Source organism: Mustela lutreola, chromosome 6 (genome assembly GCF_030435805.1).
Source record: "Mustela lutreola isolate mMusLut2 chromosome 6, mMusLut2.pri, whole genome shotgun sequence".
NCBI lineage: Eukaryota > Metazoa > Chordata > Mammalia > Carnivora > Mustelidae > Mustela > Mustela lutreola.
In genome coordinates, this window is record NC_081295.1 from 150,275,183 (window position 1) to 150,290,781 (window position 15,599).

Below are 15,599 nucleotides of genomic sequence, written 5' to 3' on the forward strand. Positions count from 1 at the left end.
TGCTCCCATCTCAGGGAAGTTCAAGTTTTAGCTTTCTTTTTTTTTAACTCATGTCAGCTTCCTATCACACCCGAATACGGTCATGATCTCCATTTATCTATTTATACATCAGGTCCACTGTTCCTATTTTATGAAGAATAATACACAGTGCTGTTCAAGGAATTTTTTTTTGTTTTTTGGAATGAGTGGGAATGCTTACATGATTTTCCCTTCCTGTTTAAAATATGAGAATTACTTTAAATATTTCCAAATATTAATCCATTCTTTAGATCACTGGCATGAATACCATGTGATCAAGGTGGTTTTTTCCTCTTAATATGCTGTTGGAATCAACTTGTTTATATTTTATCTAGAATGTTTGCATTGATTCATTAGTGAAATCAACCTGCAGTTTTATTGTTGTTAGGCAACATTTGGTTTCCAATATTCACTTATTTTTTCAGATTTTATGTATTTATTTTAGAGAGAGAGATTGAGAGTGAGCAGGGAGAGGGGCAAAGTAGAGGGGAGAGAGAAAATCAGACTCTGGGCTAAGTGCAGAGCTCGAAGTGGGGCTCTAATCCAGGACCCTGAAATCATGACCTGAGCCAAAATCAAGAGTTGGTTGCTGAACCAAATGAGCCACCCAAGGGCCCCTCCAATGTTCACTTTAAAGAAAAAGTCTGTCTATGCTTCATGATACTTCAAATAACTGTGGAATCATGTCTTCTTAAATCTGGGTAGAGAATTCACCTAACCTCCTCCCCCACCAAAAAACGAAGAGAAAAAGAAAGAAGTAGAGTTTCCTACATGTAAACACTGTGAGTCTTGATTTTAGTTTTCCATACTTGTCTTCAATGAGCAAATTTCCAGGTGGATCTGAAATCATGGACCTTCTACCTTAACCTCTCTGCCTCAGCTGAGGAGCTGATTTAACTCAAAGGGAACAAGAGCCACTAAGAAGGAATAGTATCCCACACATTGTAGAGACAAGGGTGTGTGCATCACAGAGCCAGAAATTCCAGAAAATTCGGCCAGCCTGTTAAACACCACCTGCCTCTGCAAACATACCTCGTTTTTCATAAGCAGTGTGTTCCAGCTACAGGACAGCTCTCCACCAAGGACTCAGGGGCTGTCATCTTTCCACTTTGCCCTTTCCACATGTAGACAAGATGCTTCTAGCCGTTCCATGTGTCACAGGCTGACACAACAATATCTAGAGAATAAGGAAGGTATTTCCTTGCCCATGTCTACTTTACTTGGTAACACATTTCCCAAGAGCTCTCAGGAGGGACATCTCCTCCAGTCCTTTCATCAGGACTGGCTCTCCTGCCCACATCATAGAAACTAAGGAGTTTAAAATACAAGTACGAGGCGTTTCAAGCATCCATTGTAGCAGTATGCTCTCCCAGCAAGCAAGACATGAAAGAGAAAGAGCTGTTCCGAAGGCCACCAATACTTGGGCCACAGAAGAATGGGGAAGGATGGGCACCCAGGGAGCCCCCGTAGGGAGGGAGGAAAGAGCATCAAAGAAGGGAGTATCTAGATGCAAAACACAAACATTCTTCCTGCCCCAGGGCTAAGAATCGTAGAGATGGGTGCAGTTGTCCTCCAGTACTGCAAGTAGTAGGCTTGGAATACATTTTGAAGTTTCCCCTAAGGTTGAACAGATTGAAAACGTAAGCTCAGGAAGGGCTACGTGTATTCATGGCAACTGCGGATAGGAATATCTCAGGGCGCACCTTATTTTCCTGATGGTGAACTCGAAGGAGATAGCAGTTAACTTTGACAACCATCCCGGGGGTGGTCCACTGTGAGCCCACACGGCTCCGTGGTTTCACCCTCGTTACGCCCACATGGGATGTTCACACGGGCCTGCAGGCTGCCACGGGGATGCCCCCTGTCCTATATTTGTCTTCATTGTATGAATCCATCAATACTATCTTTCATCATAGGGATGAGAATGGCTGACACAGGGAAAGAGAGGTTAATTATTGTGGAAGAGAAAAAAATCCTACCTCCAAAATGGCAATAAAGACGACCAAATCCTTACCGTTCTTTGTGTGAAGTGCGTTACTTAGTCTTACCTCATCAGTGTTTAATCGGCTTCCTTCATACTCTCTCCATGAAGCCAGAGATGTACGTATTAAACGCAGGAGTTTTTGACAGCTTCCCCTTCCCTAGGGCAGCTTGCTCAACTAATAATAACTAAGATATCTTTTGACAAGTGCAGCTAAGAGCCGGTAAAGCTTAGTCAATCTACACCAACCTCGTTGACATGTTCTTTCCATTTTAGACCTGCCTTACCTTGAATTACAGAAGCTGGACAATGACCACGGGAGCTATAAAATCCGAAAGAGAGAGAGAGAGAGAGAGAGGATAAAATTGGACAAGGCGGGTTAGTGGCGATGGATACAAAACCAGACTCACATTGATCAGGGGAAGGAAAATACTTTTTCCAATTGCAATTGCAGCTGAAACCCGTAAATTAGATGATTGAAGTAATAAGACACGTGAAATGGCTTTTAAGTCCACTACCCACTCTGTGTAATAAATTCTGAATGACATCGAGGCTTTTAGTGGAGAGAATGATTTATTGCCATCTGCAAGAAGGAAGCTTTCAGGGATTATCTCTAACGTGCAAAACACTATTCCAAATTTCACAAAATTAGCAAAGCTTAGTGAAGCCTGGTGACTGAACTGACAAGCCAGCTCAAAAAGAAATTTTTAATGGAACAAAAATACCACAAATGTGCGCTCTCACACACCAATACTTAGGCGTGTATTATCTCCTCAAAAATAATCCAAATTTCATACTAAAGGGAGATCTTTAATTTTTTTTACAAGAAAAAATTCCTGAGAATACTGGATTTGTTTTTTGGTTATTTTGACTAGGTGCACATATCCCAAAAAGACACATAGAAAAGTATAAATATATTTCAACTCACTTTCGTCATGGAAAGGCCAAAATCCTAAGCTGATTTAACTTTTCTTGCCTCAGGCAATATCCTCCATTTTTTTTTTCCTTCATTGGAAAAGAGCCGATGCGGTTCAACCATGAACTACCTGAACAAGGCAGAGAGGAGACGATCGCGGAAGGAACTTTACATTGCCATCTTTAGAAAACAAAAACAAAAAGTGCATTTAGGCAACATAGTTAAAAATCTGAGGGGTTTTTGCAAAAATGCCAGTTGTTGCCAAGCAGAAGACACAGCAGGAGGTGACAGAGAAGTCTGAAGACTGGGACAGGAAGTGACCAGAATGAGGCCGGGAGGTCTGAGACCTGGAAAGGCGTCATGGCTCTGGATGTAACGCAAAATAGTCATTCCTACTGTACAGCTAGTCTTTTTCTTCCTTCCTTCCTTCTTTCCTTCCTTTCTTTCTTTTTTTCTTTTTCGGCAGGTTTGCAAAAAATCAGAAAGTTGGGAATCAAGAAGTATGGTTTCTGTGCAGACAACAGTCCACGGCCATACCACCCTGAATGTGTCCAATCTCGTCTGTGCAGACAATAGGCTTTCGCTGCCAGGACTGTCAGATTCCAAAGATGAGATATTAAAGATTGCTTTTTTTTTTTTTTTTTTTTTTTTGGTCCTGGTCTAAGATGAGCAGCACCTGCCTTTCAAGAGCAACAACAGGAGCCTTGCATACACTGTGTCCCTTCCAGCTCATTCCTCTTGTCTTTACCCGCTATTTTCTTGCTTCCCTAGGACATGAACTCAGTCCTGGCCGAGACATAACCAGTGTTCATTCATTAACCATTTCTTGCACCTCTTTGTTTTCCCTCCATGTCAGTGCTCTATCACAGAGACTCAGATTTAATTATCTCATCTGTCAAGCCTACCGTCTAAGAAAGGAAATGTTTTGGATATTAATACAGCCTCTCCCCTACCCAACTTTAATGGAATTGTGTTCTAATTTTTAATGATTTCTCAATTACTGCAAAATAGAAAAATAGCAAAAAAAAAAAAAAAAAAAAAAGCTCTTCTCAATTATATAATTAAAAAGAATATCTTCCTAATTTTCAAGTTGCCAATCTAAGAAGCGTACATGGTTTAACTGTTGATAAGCGGCACAATGGGACAAACAGAAGAGGACTGCGCCATTTAATAGGGCGCTTTCTTCCAAATTCTCTGCAGAGAAGCAAACTCTTCCTCCAAATGATAATTAGTCATTAAAAGTCACAAAACACATTGTGTTTGAGGTAGCCAGTTTCTCTCCATAAGCCAAGGCATCCTCTCCCACTAATCAGTCACTAAAATGTTGTGTCTCGCAGATTTAAAATATGAATATCAAATAAATCACTTCTTTCCAACAGTTCCATTGGCACTGAACCCGAAGACCAAGAGACGTAATCCTCATCATAAGAAAGGAAATACGCCTCCAGAAACAGACCCTTAGTTTTACAAAAGGGGAGAAGTATTTCAGACTGAGCTCCCCAAACCCTCTGAGTTGCATTCAGAAAGTGGTTAGTGACTAAATGTTTTCTCCGTTTCTGAGTTCACAGAAAGACCTGTGTCCAGGAACACTGACACCTCACTGCAGATGCTATTTAAAAATAATATTATTCCCGGAAGAGTAGTTCTTTCTTAGAACCCACTTGTTCTGAGTATCTACTGCTACCTAACAAACTCTCCAAACCCAGGGACATGAAATCAGCAACCATTTATTACGGTCATGGAGTCTGCAGGTCAGGATTTTGAGCAGAGCCCAGTGGCGATGGCTTGTCTCTGCTCCAGGCCATCTGGGTCCCCTGCCTAAAGATTCAAGTGGGTTGAGGATGACTGGATTTGTCTGGAGGCTTCTTCACTTACATGCTGGTGCCCTAGCTAGGATGACCCAAAGGCTGAGCTCACTCAGCCTGTTGACCAGCAGGCCTGCATACAGTCTCTCCACGGGGCTTGGTTTCAACCCAGCACGGCATCTGTGTTTCAGGAAAAGCCCTCTGAGAAGGAACATCTGGTAAATGAGTATTATGAGACACCATTGCTCAGCCTTTTCTGGCCCAGACTCAGAGGCCATATACCATCTCTTCCATGAAATTCCGTGGGTTACCAGTGAGACCTAGAGGCCAGCCCAGGTTCCAAGGAAGTGCAATGAGATTTTCTCTTGATGGGGGAGCAGCGAGGTCACCCTGCTGAACGGCCTGAGGGGTGGGAGATGTTTTTGCAGCCATCTTAGGAAAAGACATCTGTCACGCCTTCAAAGAGAGAGTGCACTTAGCACCTTTCACGTCATTCTTATGCCAGGCAATAAACACAGGGTACCACTGGGTTACCAAATGCTTCATGTGTCAGTCCTAGCATTTGCCACATTATTTTGAAATATTGGCTTTTAATCTTTCTTCCCCTACTGGTTAATACATTTGCCACTGCAAAACCTCCATTTTTATCTGTTCCCAGCTCCTTGCACACCTGGCATATAAGAGATGCTCAAGTATTTGTGCATTAAAAAAAAATAAAAAACAAGGGCACGTGAGTGGCTCAATTGGTTAAGGTCTGCTCAGGTCATGATCCAGGGGTCCTGTCATCGAGCCCCGCATCAGACTCCCTGCCCAGTGGGGAGCCTGCTTCTCCCTCTCCCTCTGCCTGCTGCTCTGCCTGTTTGTGCTTTCTCTTGCTCTCTCTCCCGCTCTCTGTCAAATAAATAAACAAAATATTTTTAAACAATAAATTAAAAAAAAATTAAAAATCTCTCTAGTAGAATTTATCACAAGGTAGTTCTTATTCATTTATACAAGTTTTCTCTGCTGAATTCTGCCTCTTGCTGATTCAGACTTTGTCTTCTTAATCTCTCAACTAACACTCTGCTTGGCACAGAGTAGTTTCTCTATAAATAGTTATGAAACTGAACAGCTCATTTCTATGAAGATGGCCCCACCATATGGAAACTAATAACAGACCTGATGTGAGGTTAAATATAATTAACTACATTCATGCCTGTAGTTATGGAGATCAAACGAATATATATCCCTTGTGTAATTGCTTTATAACAAGTAACTTCAAAAGCTACTGACTTTAAAGGACAAATGTTTCATTATATATATGTTGAGTAGAGAGTTCTGATATTGGCTGGACCTGCAGTTTTCTGAGAAGTTGGTCAGTCTGGAAACACCAAGAGGGTTCCCATGGCTGGTACGGATGGGGAGCTGGCTTGCTGTGGGAGGCTCAGATGGGAGCTCAGATCTTCTCTGAACATCCGCGAAGAACCTCTCCCAGCGGCTTGAACATCTCCCAGTGGCTTGAACATCTCACAGCTTGGGGGCTGGGTGCTGATAGCATTTCCCAGAGCAAACATCCCAAGAGAAAAGGAAGGGAAGCAGCCAGTCCTCACAAAAGCTAGACTCAGAGTTGCTACAGTGTAACTTGGGCCTGGTCAGCTGCTTAAACATCACAGCACCAGTGAGACTCTAGGGTAGAGAAACACAGTTTCACTCTCAAGGGGAGGCAGTCAAGGGTGCATAGACATCTTTACCCATCACAGAATGAGAAGAGAGAGAAAGGAAAAAACAAATAGGAACTACTTCGTTGTAACTTCTGCTCGTGAATAATTAAGCTCATTGGACATAACACAGTTAAGCAAAGCTCAAGGCAAGTGTTCTGAACTCTTGGTGCAGAGTTAGAAACAGGAAATCTAATCTTTCCACTGTCAGTAGGGCTGGTTGCTTGACAAAAAGGATTTGTATTTTTTTTTTGGGGGGGGAGGTATCATTTTTTTATGAGGCATTTGAGATAACCCAATTGAAAGGCACAAATTCATTGGACATATACCAGTCAACATCTGAAACTTCTGCTCATTTATTTTAACCAATGTAAATTGAAAAAAAAAAAAAGTTGTATGGGAAAAGTTTCATGATGTTAGTTAAAAAGAAAGTTATAAACCTGCATTCATATCATCATTCTCATAATGTTTTTGCTTACATGTTTTTTTGAGGGTTTGGCATTTAACACAATAGCATATGGTAACTCGAATTTACTATCTTCTGCTGCTTCTAGAAGAAGCTTCCTGTATATCCGCAGGAGATGGTTTTCCAGAGATTAAAAGTCAAGACTGGAGCTTCTTAGCTCCCGGGAAGATAAATGGTCTGTCGCTGGGTCCAAGGACCTGGGACCTGGCCATCTGAATGATGGAACTGTCTAGATGAGCCTTCAAATGTTGTGATACAAACCAGGGAGAAAGAAATCCTGGATATTTCTGAGGGTTAGAGGCCAGCATGTCTGATCTGGGGAGCTAGAGGTGTGGAAGGATGCTTCAGAACTGTGAGAAAGGGTGAGGGGGTTGATGATATCTTCAGGTAAGGAGTTTAGATTGCAAACATTAAGTCTCCTTGAAGAATAAGTTAGAGGTGGCAAGACCCCCACTTGGGGTGTGTCGGGGGGGAAACAGGAGCAGAATATTAAGAACATTAAGCTCAGCGGGTCTTAAAACTATACCAGGTCCACAGGTGGCAAGGATAAAAGGCACAGGGAGACATGGTCGCTAAGTCAACTTAAGAGCGGACTCACTTCCTGATTTCCTACTCCACAGAAATTCTACCATTCTGTGCAAGCCTAAGGAAAGACCCAGAAGAAGCTGAAAAGGACCAAGCTAGGATTTCAACCCCAGTGAATAAGGACAGACTCAGACGGAATTTGATTATATCCAGTATCAAGAAATGTGAGATTACTTTTAGCGGGGGGAGCAATTTAGGACATTCTCTCCTCCTCTCTCTCTATTCCTTCCTCTCTCTTTCTCTTTCTTTTTCTCCCTCTCTCTCACACAAACAAAGAGTAGAAAACAAACTATAACTATTAACAGTGGTGATTTATATGCTGTTAAGTTACAGCTGACATTGCTAAATTTTTCAGGTTTCCTTTTTTTTTTTTTATAGTGAATGTACATTGATTTCAAAATTGAGCAAGTATAGGGAAAAAACAGAACCTAATGAGATGACAAGCTAAAACCTAAAGTCTATCTACTCCCTAGAATCACACAAATGGCTCCAAGTGAAATCCAAGAAAATGAACTTATATGATCAAAAACAGAGCACGGCGATCCAAGCCAAAACTGTTCTCCTAAGTAGAGAAGAACTAGCTGCTCAGTGTTCATGGATGCTGGCATAAGAAGCTAACAGCTCTTATTCCAGCATGCTTCCTATCTGCGTCCACTACTTTCAAGAGATAGAAGATCACTCTGAAGCAGACTCTATGGATGTGTCTTTACCCTTATTTCAGTGAAATTAAGCTTTCTATGAAATAAAGAAAATAAAACATTTGGAAATTTGGAACATCTCGGGAGGACGTAGATTCTGGGGTGAAGTCAGGGGGAGAAGGATTAGGAGGGAGTACAAATAAGTCAAAATCTTGGCTTCCAAAAAGATAACAAAAAGAGGAAAGAGAAAGAAGAGATGGTAATTCATTGAATAACATTGATTTTATTGCTTTGTAGAAAGCATAGGATCTTTTCTTTAGGTACTGCAAAAGAGGGGTAAGCTTCTTTCATGATAGTGAAAATACTTCCAGCCCATTTTATATTAAGGACCCCAAACAGATAAACTTCCTTCTCTCAGACTCAGAGGTAAAAAAGAGAAACTGTGTAAAGGAAATACACACTCTTTCATCAAGCAGTTGAAGGCACAGGGAATGGGATCAGGGCAGAAAAATACAACTCCATGACTTCCAGATTCGTCTTCTGGGTTTTAAAGGTATCACATCAGAGCAGTTTTACTATGAAACATCAACTGAGTTAGTCAGGCTTCTCCAGAGAAACAATCAATGGGATGTGTATTTACCATCTATCTATCTATCTATCTATCTATCTACCTATCATCTATCTATCTACTTATCTATCATCTATCCATCTATTTAGAGATTTTTAAGAAATCAGTTCATCCTACTACTATTTTTAAGAAATCAGTTCTATCCTACTATGGTGGCTGGAAAGGTCAAAACCTGCAGAGGAGGTTGGCAGGTTGGAGACTCAGGAAAAGTCAATGTTGTGGCTAGAGTCCAAAGGCAGCCTTTCTTCAGAATTCCTTTTTTTCTTCACTCTCAGTCTTTTTCTCTTAAGGCCTTAGATGAGACCCACCCACATTACCGAAGGTAATCTGCTATGCTTGAAGATTACTGATTTAAATGTTCGTCATATCTAAAAGTTACCTCATAGCAACATCCAGACTGATGTTGACCAAAGATCTAGATAGCATAGACTAGCCAAGTTGACACATAAAATTAACCACCACAGAAAACAAATAACACAGAGGACATGGGGAGATGGAGAGGAGAAAACAAACACTTCACAAAATGCCAAGAGCACACAGGACAGAGGAAAAGCTGACTCACTCAGATGATGAAGTGGTGTCATAATGAGGGTAATTTTTCTAAAAGTGCTCCTCCAAAACAAAAGTTGAAGTGTCAATTTGTATGTGGTTATTCCATAGTGGGTAGAAGCCGAGCTTCCTGTCACAAAGAAAAGCTGTCAGATTCCACCCGCTTTCTGAATCAGGTAAACATTTCAAAGTATCTTTTCCTTAAACCCACTTCACCATGACATTCTGTTTTCAGAAAGACCCTTAATTCTTGTAGCTACCTTGTTGTTACTGTAATAGTTTCAGTTGTATCGGGGTCTTGGCTGAAACTTTTGCCCCCACACTGAACCTTATTTCCTTCAGTTCTCCAACGGCAGCTTTGTTTGCAATCAACACATCACCTTGTAGTTCCACAGAAGCTCTATACTAATCCCACATTGTAGCCATATTTATTTTCTTCTCTTCTACAATAATTTCTTTCTTGTTCCTCCATCTTTTCACTTAGGGTACTGATCTTTCGCAGATCAAAGTAAGCTCTACCCATCAATCAACTTCATCTGTGAATTCTCTATTTATGCCAACAGTAAGTGCTCAGTACATCTTCATTAAATATTTTATAATATGATAAAGCAACATAAGATCAATGATACTATTGCAATAAATTCATTTCTATTACATTTTTTCTAAATTTTGCTGATACACGGGCTCCCTGCTCAGTGGGGAGTCTGCTTCTCCCTCTGCCCTTCCCCCGCCACTCATGCTCTCTCTGTCTCTCTCTCTCGCTCAGTCTCTCTTTCTCAAATAAATAAATAGATCTTTAAAAAATAAATAAATTTTGCTGCACAAAGAGGAATCATAAGCGTACTATCCAAGGAACTGCACTGCTGGCCAATCGGTACACAAATGATTTATAGTGATAGAATCACAAAATTTATTTTCAATAAACAAAACATCAATTGAACTGGTATTGTATATCCTAAGAACTGAGCTAGGCTCCTGAGTTAAAATAAGGAATGAGTTAACCATCTAGGAGGGGAAAAAAATGAATAAAAAAACTAAACGTCTTTTCCATAAAGTGCAATACTTGTGTAACAGAAAATGAACAAAATGCTTAGAAACCCTCTCATGTGGCTCCTTCCTGTCAAAGCTGAAGACACCAAGGCTCAGAAAGAAAAACGCAGCTTTTCCACAATTACATGTATATTTTGGTAACAGAACCAGGTACTGGACCCCAAACCATTCATTGGTGGCTTCAATTAATTACAGCCTGTGGAGAGAAAATCACCTACAGAGAAAAGGTTCACCCAAATAGTATAGCAAATCAGCACAGCTCCAGATTCCACCTAAAAAGCATCTCATCAGGCTCTCAAGTCAGGACTTTTTTTTTTTTTTTTTTTTTTTTTTTTGTAGAGCAATGGCCCAGCCTGGGAGCAGTAGAGCATTAATCTCACCATTAAGGCCCTGACATGGCTGAGATCTTTACCACCAGTGAGTAGCAATTATTTTTGTAGTAGAGGTCCATGTACAGAGAATTGATTCTCCAGTGCATATGAATATCCCCTATTAGCCCCACTTGATAAGTGGGAGCTGTACTCGGGCCTGCAGCGGAGGGCTACAATTGCCCAATCGAACAGCCTCTCTTCATGCATAAACATTACTCCTGCTATCGCTAATAGGATAGGGTTCCACAGCACCGCGGAAAATAGAGCCCACAGTCTTGTGATAAATCTGTCAAATGTGACATGCTCTATGTGAAAGCGCAGCGCCACGGCTGATTAAATGAGCAACCCGGTGTACTGTACAATAACGCGGCAAGGCACTTCGGTGCCAACGGCTGGTTCGAAGCTCCGGGAGACAAGTCAGGGCTTCAAATATGAGTCATTAGAAGTAACCCAGGTTAAAAAAAAAAAAAAATGCCCAGACTGAGAACATTGTAGACTTCTCTCATTAACGTACCCTTCATCCTTCTCTCCTTCCTTACCTGGTTTTGGTCACTTTCTTAAAATTGTACGTGTAGGTCTGGACAAGGTGTTCTAGAGCCCTGAGGGGACCAGCTAGAGATGGGTACACAGCTCATTTGTGGTCTGGCTGGATGTGACCCAGGGCTACAACCGGTCCCTGGCTGTCCTCCCACACTGTGACCACTGGACGTGCCACATAGCATCGCTGACAAAAACCTCACAGATGAAAACTTCTTCTCCCCCGTGCCTTTTGGACATCCTTCCCGCACCTCCTAGTGATACTGTGACATAACACGAAGTACATTTGGTTTGTGTTCCTGGTTCCTGGCACCTAGTTCCTAAAATCCTTGGAATTTCTTGAGTGACAAAGGTGAGAGAAGCATCTTTTGTTATTATTTTTTTTTTTAATAAGCCCCTTCCCACCATATCTGGGTTTATGCTAATGAGGTGACTCTTGGAGGATGGAGGTTGGTTGCCAGGGGAACCAATCACGTGATTAGAGGGTTGGACCATTCTTCCTCACCCCCAGCCCCTGGGGGCCTCAGTCACCTACGGCCAATGATTTAAACAATCAGGCCAAATAATGCAACCTCTGTAAACATCCCTAAGTGACAGGGTTGTGAGAACTTCTGGATTGGGAGCACATGGAGGTACTGGGGTGGAGGTACACTGAAATTGGGTGTGAAGCTCCGAGGTCTTTTCCTATACTTTACTCTATGCCACATCCTTTCTGATAAACCAGAGAGTAAGTAAAGTGTTTCCCTAAGCTCTGTGAGCCATTCTAGCACATTATCCAACCCAAGGAGGGGTCCTGGGAATCCCTGATATATAACCAGTCAGTCAAAAGTGTAGGACAGGAGGCCTGCATCTGCGATCAGCATCAAGTAGTTAGTGTCAGAATCCAATTAAATTTATGTGCAAGGGACCTTTCAGATAACCGCGGTTTCAGATAACCGCATCAACTCCACTAACTTGTGGTTGGTAAATCCTACATGCTTCTGGGAAAGATTTCTTACAAACAATTCACCGCCCCCCCCCCCCCCCGCAAAAAAAATTGCAAAGCCAGTTTGAAAAAAAAAAAAAACACAGTCCTTAAAGACTTTTAAGGGGCACCTGGGTGGGTCAGTGGGTTAAAGCCTCTGCCTTCGGCTCAGGTCATGATCTCAGGATCCTGGGATCGAACCCCAAATCGGGCTCTCTGCTCAGCAGGGAGCCTGCTTCCCCCTCTCTCTCTGCCTGCCTTTCTGCCTGCTTGTGATCTCTGTCTGTCAAATAAATAAATAAAATCTTTAAAAAAATACTTTTAAGGTTGTTCATTTATTTGTTTATTCATTCATCCACTTACATAAACTACAGAGTTCATTGTGTAGACACTGTGCTAGATTCCAAGGGTCTAATGTCTGTTGGAGATATTTTTTCTGTCCTCAAGGAGTTGACTCTCTCAATAGGGCTCTGTACACCTTTTCTGTAAAAACCAGATATTAAATATTTTAAGCTTTGCTGGCCATTAGGTTTCTGCTGCAGCTCATTAACTTCTACTGTAACACCAAAGCAACCATAAATCATATGTAAATGAGTAAGCGGGTTCCAGTGAAACTCTGTTTTTAGGGATCCGAAACTTGAATTTCATATAAAGTTCACATATCACAAACTATGCTTCTTCTGTTGACTTTTCAAAAACGTAAATGCAAATTAAACAATGTAAGAACCATTCTTATCTCACAGGCCATACTAAATACAGGAGGTGGGCCAGATTTGATGCGTGGGCTCTAGTTTGGCAAGTCCTGGTCTACATGCGGAGGCCCCAGACTCAGTGGATCACTCTGTTCCCATCAGGGAAAGACAAGAAGAAAAGAAGCCTCTGTAAATTACCAGGTTCTGGGTTTGGGTAGGTTACCTATTAACAGAAAGTTATACAGTTGCTGGAGACTACAGTAGTATTTTTCACCAGTTCATGGTGGCATTGTTCCTCATCTGTTAAATGAGACTAAATCCCCCTCCCTCTCAGTGTCATTGCCAGGATTAGAAATAATGCTCATAAAATACTCCGCATGATGCTAGCCAACAGAACTCACTCTATACTGGCTGCTAGAAACAAATCAGCTTTGCTACACAGGATGCCAGGGAATTTGAAAGATTGTTCTTCCATTTTAATTTGTATCAGGGCATTTCTTGGTGCCCTTAAAATAAAGGTTTTTCCTGGCAAGTCACAGACCTGTACCCCTGGGGATAAAAATATATGTTTATAAAAAATAAAAAATTTAAAAATAAATACATAAATAAAGGTTTTTGTTTGATTAGATGCCCAGTTGGCCAATATTTTTAAGTTAGAATTTTATTATCACTGTCGCTATGACTTTAACATTTACTACTCTTGTTTCATTTTAGCTGTATTACCTACTCATTTATTCTCTTTTTGATTATTTTAAATAGAAACAGAAAGACCATATATATGTATGGGTGTTAGACTTGCCTTTAGCTTATGCCCCCCAAAAGAGAAACAAAAATATAGGTCCCCCTTCTCTCTACTTCTTGGGAGTGTCACTCCCCTAAAAAACATCTCCTCTAGGGGCACCTGGGTGGCTCAGTGGGTTAAAGTCTCTGTCTTCGGCTCAGGTCATGATCTCGGGGTCCTGGAATCGAGCCTCGCATTGGGCTCCCTGCTCAGCAGGAAGCCTGCTTCCTCCTCTCTCTGCCCGCCTCTCTGCCTACTTGTGATCTCTGTCTGTCAAATAAATAGATAAAATCTTTAAAAAATATATCCTCTAAATGTTTGGGGTAGTATCCTTAGCCTAAGAACAATCTTTTTGATATAGACTGAATGGCTGCATCCCCCCAAAATTCATATGTTGAAACCCAGCCCCCAATGGGATGGCATTTGGAAGTGGGGCCTTTGGGAGGTAATTAAGTGATGAGCATAGAGCCCTCCTGAGTGGGATTAGTGCCCTTATGAAGAGACCTTCTTGCACCATGGGAGAGTACACCAAGAAGCTCACCATTCTGAAACAGAAAACTCTCACCAGGCACCAAGTTCGCTGCCATCTTGATCTTAGAATCCCAGCCTCTAGAACTAAATAAATAAATTTCTGTTGTGTATAAGCAAACCGAACTATAACAATTTGTTATAGGTGTTGTTAGTACAACACCTTTCCAGTGATGACCATTCCACACAAAAGCACAGATTTTGACTTGTTCAGCAAATTCCTACTTTCCCCTCGACCTTTCGCATGCACACTTGCCAAGCTCAGATGAAACAGTAAATTCAGCCCTATTCACAGCCTGGAATATTCCTGAATCTGTAAGATCTCCTTATACCGAGTATGTAGAACCTTCCCTTTATGAAGGACAGTGCCCACCTAAACCATTCTTCCCACCTAAACTCAGCTAGCATCCAGAGAGTTTCTAATTAAGTAGAAAAAGGCCACAACCTTATTGCTTTTGTTTTGTTTTGTTTTTTTGTTTGTTTGTTTGTTTTTAAGTAACGTGATAAAACTTTTTATTTGAATTGGTTTAAAGGATACGGATCCTTACAACTACAAAAGTAGCAAATACCTTCTTATGCGATCCAGTGGGCTTATGCATACCAGTCCAGAGTAACATTAACAAATCAGTAACCTGGTGGGTAACTGTTGTCAGAAAGAACACTTTCGTATCAGTCGTGTTAAAATAAAACTAGTATATTTCACAAATATTTTCTATTTGAGCAGAACTTTTAAAAATAGGTAACCTTATTCAGTTACATTCCCAGTTTGAGAATATTTTTTTACTTAATAATTATAAATAACAGGTATTAAGCAGCTAACTCACACTTGGCACTATGCTAAGTGCATTGCTGTATATAATTCTCACTCAGCACCTTGGACTAAACAGTATCCTTGCTTTTATTTCATAGAAAAGGAATCTTAAGGGCTAAAAGAGTAACTTAAAAAAGGTGGTGGGGGTTTGAAGTGGTGGGGGTGTGGGAGGTTGGGGTACCAGGTGGTGGGTATTATAGAGGGCACAGATTGCATGGAGCACTGGGTGTGGTGAAAAAATAATGAATACTGTTTTTCTGAAAATAAATAAATTGAAAAAATTTAAAAAAAAAGAAATGTAAATGTGAAGATAATAAAGTATTCTGGTGAAAAAAAAAAAAAGATGGTGGGGGAGGGTAACTTGCCCACCATCTTACCACTAATGAATGTGGGATTTAAATTTTGGTCCATCTGACTTAACTGCATCTGGGCCTAATGGCTAAGCAACATCATCTTTCATGAGCCAGTTCATGTCTGTGAACCCAACAGAAGGATGCAAGAGTTTCTAAAGTCAGGGGTTCCATAAAGCTCTTGGATGATTTAAGTGTCCTATTGGTAATAACTGTACTTGCATTTATTTCT